Raw genomic sequence first — 7,347 nt, forward strand, 5'->3', positions numbered from 1 at the left:
GCCCGACCACGCCTCCCGTCGTTGTTGGTCACCACGCCCGGCCCCGTGGCGCCCCTGTTCGCCCCTCTCCGCCCTGCACGTCGTCGCCGGCCCGGCCTCCTACCACGGCCCCGCCGTGCCGCTGCTCAGGCCACGGTCGCCATGCGCCGACGCCGCACCCCTGGGGGCTTCGCCCGCATCCACGCCCAGCGCCCGTTCGGGCATGCGTCCGTTCGGGCGACAACCGTCGCCTGCGCCCGAAACCCGCAAGCCCCCCCCCCCTGTGGGCCAATGACAGTGGGGGCCCACGCCCAGAATGTTAAAAAAAAGAAGGAGAATTAAAAATAAAAATAATAAATAAAAATAAAAATGATTTAATAAAATTAATTATTAATTAATTAATTATCTGATGAATTAATTAAGTTAATTAGTCCAGTTTAATTAATTTAATTAACTAGTTAGGTTAATTAAGTAGTAATTAAATGAACTAATCTTTAGTTAACCTAAACAGTGTATGACAGGTAGGTCCCACTAGACCCACTGGTCAGATTGACCAGGTCAACTCTGTTGACTGTTGATGTCAGCATGACATCATGCTGATGTCATAATTCTATTTTCGAATTAATTTAAATAATTAATTAAATTCCAGAAATTAATAAAATCTTTAGAAAATCATATCTTTTAATCCGTAACTCGGATTAAAATATTTTCAACATGAAAGTTGCTCAGAACGACGAGACGAATCCAGATACGCAGCCCGTTTATCCGCCACACATCCCTAGCATAGCAAACACGCAACTTTCCCCCTCCGGTTCATCTGTCCGAAAACACGAAACTCCGGGAATACTTTCCCGGATGTTTCCCCCCTTCGTCGGTATCACTTACTACCGTGTTAGGGCACACCAAACACCGCGTATTGTCTTGTTACGCTTTGTGATGCTTTGATTGTTCTGTTATTTATTGTGTTCTCTCTCCGTTACTTCTTTCCGATAGACACCGAGACCGACGCCGCTGCAACCCAGTACGACTACGGAGTTGACGACCCCTCTCTCTTGCCAGAGCAACCAGGCAGGCCCCCCCCCTTGATCACCAGATATCGCCTATTCTCCTTTATACTGCTTGCATTAGAGTAGTGTAGCATGTTACTGCTTTCCGTTAATCCTATTCTGATGCATAGCCTGTCATTGTTGCTACAGTCATTGATACCTTACCCACAATCCTAAATGCTTAGTATAGGATGCTAGTTTATCATCATTGGCCCTACATCCTTGTCAGTCTGCCTTGCTATACTATTGGGCCGTGATCACTCAGGAGGTGATCACGGGTATATACTATACATACATTCATACTATACAGATGGTGACTAAAGTCGGGTCAGCTCGAGGAGTACCCGCAAGTGATTCTGATGAGGGGGCTGAAAGGACAGGTGGCTCCATCCCGGTAGAGGTGGGCCTGGGTTCCCGACGGCCCCCGACTGTTACTTTGTGGCGGAGCGACAGGGCAGGTTGAGACCACCTAGGAGACAGGTGGGCCTGGCCCTGTTCGGCGTTCGCGGATACTTAACACGCTTAACGAGATCTTGGTATTTGATCTGAGTCTGGCCATTTGGTCTATACGCACTAACCATCTACGTGGGAGTAGTTATGGGTATCCCGGCGTCGTGGTATCAGCCGAAGCCTTCTTGACGTCAGCGACGGAGCGGCGCGCGCCGGATTGGACCGCGTAACGTGACTTCCTTTGAAATGGAGGTTGTTAGGTCTGCTTCCGGCCTCCCTCGCAACGTGCAGGTGTGCAATGGGCGATGGGCCCAGACCCCTGCGCGCATAGGATTTAGACCGGCGGGCTGACCTCTCTGTTGTGCCTAGGTGGGGCTGCGACGTGTTGATCTTCCGAGGCCGGGCATGACCCAGGAAAGTGTGTCCGGCCAAATGGGATCGAGCGTGTTGGGTTATGTGGTGCACCCCTGCAGGGAAGTTAATCTATTCGAATAGCCGTGATCTTCGGTAACAGGACGACTTGGAGTTGTACCTTGACCTTATGACAACTAGAACCGGATACTTAATAAAACACACCCTTCCAAGTTCCATAGACAACCCGGTGATCGCTTTTCCACACGGCGACGAGGGGAGGATCGCCGGGTAGGATTATGCTATGCGATGCTACTGGAGATGCTACTTGGAGATGCTACTTGGAGATGCTACTTGGAGGACTTCAATCTACTCTCTCCTACATGCTGCAAGACGGAGACTTCCAGAAGCGTAGTCTTCGACAGGATTAGCTATCCCCCTCTTATTCTGGCATTTTGCAGTTCAGTCCACTGTTATGGCCTCCTTACACATATACCCATGCATATGTAGTGTAGTTCCTTGCTTGCGAGTACTTTGGATGAGTACTCACGGTTGCTTTCTCCCCCCTTTTCCCGCTTTCCTTTCTTCCTGGTTGTCGCAACCAGATGCTGGAGTCCAGGAGCCAGACGCCACCGTCGACGATGATTCCTACTACACTGGAGGTGCCTACTACTACGTGTAGGCCGCTGACGACGACCAGGAGTAGTTAGGAGGATCCCAGGCAGGAGGCCTACGCCTCTTTCGATCTGTATCCCAGTTTGTGCTAGCCTTCTTAAGGCAGACTTGTTTAACTTATGTCTGTACTCAGATTTTGTTGCTTCCGCTGACTCGTCTATGATCGAGCACTTGTATTCGAGCCCTCGAGGCCCCTGGCTTGTATTATGATGCTTATATGACTTATTTTATTTGTAGAGTTGTGTTGTGATATCTTCCCGTGAGTCCCTGATCTTGATCGTACACATTTGCGTGCATGATTAGTGTACGATTGAATCGGGGGCGTCACAAGTTGGTATCAGAGCCGACTGCCTGTAGGAATCCCCCTTTCCAACTCCTTGGCCGAAGTTGAGTCTAGTCATTGCAAAACTTTTACTAACTTGGTTGTTTGCCTTACGGGCCCACGTCGCCATTGGGTGGTATTAGGATCTTTTATTCCTCGACCTATACTCTGGGACTCTGATCTCTCTTCTATTCGGGTTAAATGGATTTTGCTAATTCTAACATTAGGATCTCGTTATCACTTTCACCCGGAGAGCCCCTTATTACTGATGATCGTCTGCTGCACGTGAAGACCCTGAAGATACTCTCCGCTGTAACCCGAGAATTTGTGTCTGTTGCTTTTGCAATTCCCTACCACCAAAATATCCCTATGGATAAATACATACAACTGTCGTTCTTACTTTTGTTCCTAGTTGATCTTGTCATTGGGAGATACCCTAAAATTCTCTCTATTGATCCGAGAATACTTTGTGCCTACTGCCTTGCAGTTCCTTTCCACATGAATACCTCTACGGATAATTTCTCGCCCTTATCGAGTATCCACTCATCCCCAGTTGTTCAAGTGTTTCACAATGGTCTTTGAAATACTATTCGATCCTCCAAAATTCCTCAGTAGCTTATTGCTCTGCAATACTTGTCTGCTTGCATTATGGATGCTTTCCATATGTCTGACAATATTCGTTAGTATCCTTAGACACCGTCATTTTGATCCTATTGATTCAACATGTGTGCGAATGCACACAATCAACAATCGACCCTTCTAAATTATCTTTCCGGCTCAGACGTCATTCTGAACATGAGCTGGTTCTGGACCAAACTATTTGTCGTCAATTGTGCCTCTGGTCTATCCAACTTGTCCATCCTTGATTAGAGTGTCTACTTCTGATCCCTTGTTTTGGAAATCATAAGTCCTTTGTTATCTAAGCATCAAATTATTCAGATGTTCTATAATCTGATGCCCGTGCAACCTTTCTTCCTCTGATTGAGTACAGATACTCACATCAGCTCCGTTGTGGATCGCCTGATCCATTGTTGGATTTCATCCGACCTCGTCCTTCATATTCAATAACCTTGTGAGCCTTTCCACGGGTGTATATTGCCTTTGGTAAATTGTATCCTCTGCTTAGCCAACCATGCTCTTCTTTCGAGCTTGTGTATTTACTTTTGAAACTTGTGGTATATGTTCTAAGATGCCCCGATGGGTTGAACCTATGCCTTCCTTAATATGTGTGAACTCGAAAGTTTTCACGAGACATACTCTTCTGGTATTTTGCCAGATAAAATTTCAACACTACAGCTTCATCGAACGTGAGAAGTGAATGAAAGATTATACATTGAAGAAGTGAGAGTCGACCTTGAACCTTGTGTTCATGCCCATGGACACGATGTAGATCTTATCATTAAAAGCTTCTCTTAAATTAATTATTCCCTTGGTATAAGTTCAACTTATATCTGGGATCTGGCCTTTTGCAATCGTGGTTCCGACCATATGTTCTTCCTTGATCCCATTTCTTGGGCAAGTTTAAGCACTTGTCCTCTGCAAAGCAGTACCCCAGTCCAACCTCTACGTTGGTCTATCGTCGAGTATTACCACTGGTATCTCGAGGATATCATGCCATTGCACTACATTACCCTGTCCTTTGATGGAGTACTACCTTTACCCTGTCTTTGTCACTTCATGCTTCTGGGTTGTTTGTTAACCGAGAAAACTGATAAGTGAATCGATTCAGCACTCCGATTCAATAACTCTAAGTAATTTTCGTTGCTTACGAGTTTAATAATCCTTTAAGTCATTCCTAGCCTGATTAGCTATATCATCATCATACTAAATTTTTTTAACTGTGCTACCTGGTCTTTATTCCCGGAGCACAACTTTCAATGATGAACTAAGCTTGCGTCGATTTTCGTCGTCATATCATTTCTCCTTGAACAACAAACTTGATTTCGAGTTTGTGTCCTAACCGGGGTTCCAATAACCTTTCGCTTCATCATTCGTTTGACTTGATGTGATCGCGGATCGATTACATCTTTAGGTAATCTCTCGACAAATGTGTCGTGATCATTATCAACTTTCTGAGCTATTCCAGAATAACAATCAAATTCGTGATAAGAATTACCATCCTTGCCCCTCGATGAATTGTGTGTCATCGACTACTTCCTTGCCTTGTTTCCAACACAAACTTGTTTGTGTTGTGGCTATACCTTGAGTTCCTTGTTAACCGACTTATGTTATGTTCTACCTTGAAGTATTACCATCTGCTATGTCAAGAATGTCGTGAGAAATTCACCACCTCTTAAGAATTCTTGGTATGGTGATACTTCTCACCCTCACCATTCTTTCTTGGTCCTCGTGTTCATTCCAACCGGTGTACCAACAAGTGAATGGTGTTGTTTAAATTCTGCCCTTCTAGCAACCCTATTGCTTTGAAGTTAATGGTCGGCCGTTCGTTCTTGGACTATTGATTATTGAATCACCATTCTGACATTGATCGTGCAAACCCGACCCATATTTCGGGCGCACCTTTCAACCAATGTTTAATTGTGTATGTTTTCCTCGAGCATACCTCATTATATCATTTGATATGACAAATGTTATCCCCATGTTCACATAATTGTGGAAATCCATCTTGTTGGAAATCTTGATGAAGTGTCGCTGAGACCGTCAGCCACCTCCCCATCCTCTCCTTGGTTTAATGATGAACTCTTGTTTTGGACTCGCTCCCATAGTTCATTTCTTGAGAATCTTACATTGTCATCTCATCAATTTGTGTTGCACCTTTTCTTCTCTGGCATCCTAAGTCAAAGGTATCCTGACACCAATCGGATCTGAACCTCGGTCAGATATGATGGTTGGGGCATATTTCCAAGAGTTATAACATTGGTCTATGTATGACCTGGTAAGGTGATGACATGCCTAGCACCCCCGACCGGAGGACCTATTATTATAGTTTCCTTTCTGGCAAGGTTAACCATTCTTCCATGAGGGAATCGTAAGACTTACTCTATAAGTTATTCCTGATGGATCCTTTGTGTTCCCAAAGTCTGACGTTTGCTCGAAGACCATGTCGATGCTATCTCGAAGCATGTTTGTGGTACTCTGATTTTCAACAAGTACATTGAAGCCCAATGCTAAATATTTCCTGCCCAATTATCCAAACACTGCTGTATGGGTAATGTCATGAAAATTCCTCTCCCCTACCTAAAGAGTTTTCTACATTATATCCTGACATGGATATCATGCTCTGCTTGTCCTTGGGAAGGATATACCCTTGAAATATGTGTTTAAACATATTTTCCTTTCCATTGTTCTGTTTAATCTGATGATCATATTTTCCTTCCATTGTTGATTTAACCTTTCTTGTGATCTATATGATCTGAGCAGTAATATTCTCCTGCTTATGTAAACACCTCGGTGTACAACTCTGCCAGTGAGACCCTGTTACTTTTGTTGGTGACATTCCGGTATCCACCGATGGACGAGAACTTTGCCAAATGGTCTGCCTCATTAACGAGCGGGAAAAGGGTTCCCTTCGTCCCTCGCCCTTGGTACCGACATTGTTGCCAACATAACTGATAGGCTATCCTCTGACATGCCTTGCTTGCATGATCATGCAAGACGTCTCCGCCCTTCCTACTTTTAACCCACATGGTGGGCCCATAACCCACAGTTCCACAGGATCGAAACCTGACTCTCCTGTACACCCCCTGTTCCCAAAGTTATTCCTCCCGCGTGGAGTCGTAGGTAATTCATGAGCCACCTTCCAATGAGATCGTCAATTCTGGCACCGGACACAATAATTATTCCGTTGCTTGAAACCCCTTTTCACCTTCTGCCTAGGCAATGAACAATTGCCTGGCTGCTTGAAACTTCTTATTGTACCTTCCAACTTTACTCTCGATGTGTTTTATTTTGTTCAACTCGAGAGGTACTCATATGCTCATTCATGGGTTAATCCCAGATTATTACCCTTATAGCATTCTGTCGTTGCTGATCTGCCCCGTTACCTATTCTTAAATACGATGAAGATCCCGAAGAAAGGATGCCGACTTCATCATGATGACCTGAAGCAGAGGAATGAAGACATCAGTGTAATGGATTAATCTCTTCAAGAAGAGCAACCAAAGACGAGAAGATTCGTTAGGATTTCGTAACCAGACCTTTCCCCCTAGTTCCCCTCTTAAATCTCGGGACGAGATTTCTTGTAGTGGAGGAGAATTGTGACGCCCGGATAGTTACGCTACAGTAATCCTTCGCTAATGATGCCACGTCACCTCGATTACTGTGGCTAATCTCGCATTAGTTTGAAACCGATTCGAATTCAAATTAAAAATTTGGCAAACAACAAAAGTTTTCAAAAAATTAAACTAAAATGTTCGGAGTGTGTAGTTAAATGCCAGGGTAATTATAATAAAGCGAACACAATTTTACAAAATACCTAAATGGCCTAAACTAATTAAAACAGAAAGAGAATAAATAAAAAGAAACAAATGAAAGGAAAACAAAACAAAACAAAAACAACAGACC

This window comes from Triticum dicoccoides, chromosome 5A (assembly GCF_002162155.2).
Source record: "Triticum dicoccoides isolate Atlit2015 ecotype Zavitan chromosome 5A, WEW_v2.0, whole genome shotgun sequence".
Classification (NCBI taxonomy): Eukaryota; Viridiplantae; Streptophyta; class Magnoliopsida; order Poales; family Poaceae; genus Triticum; species Triticum dicoccoides.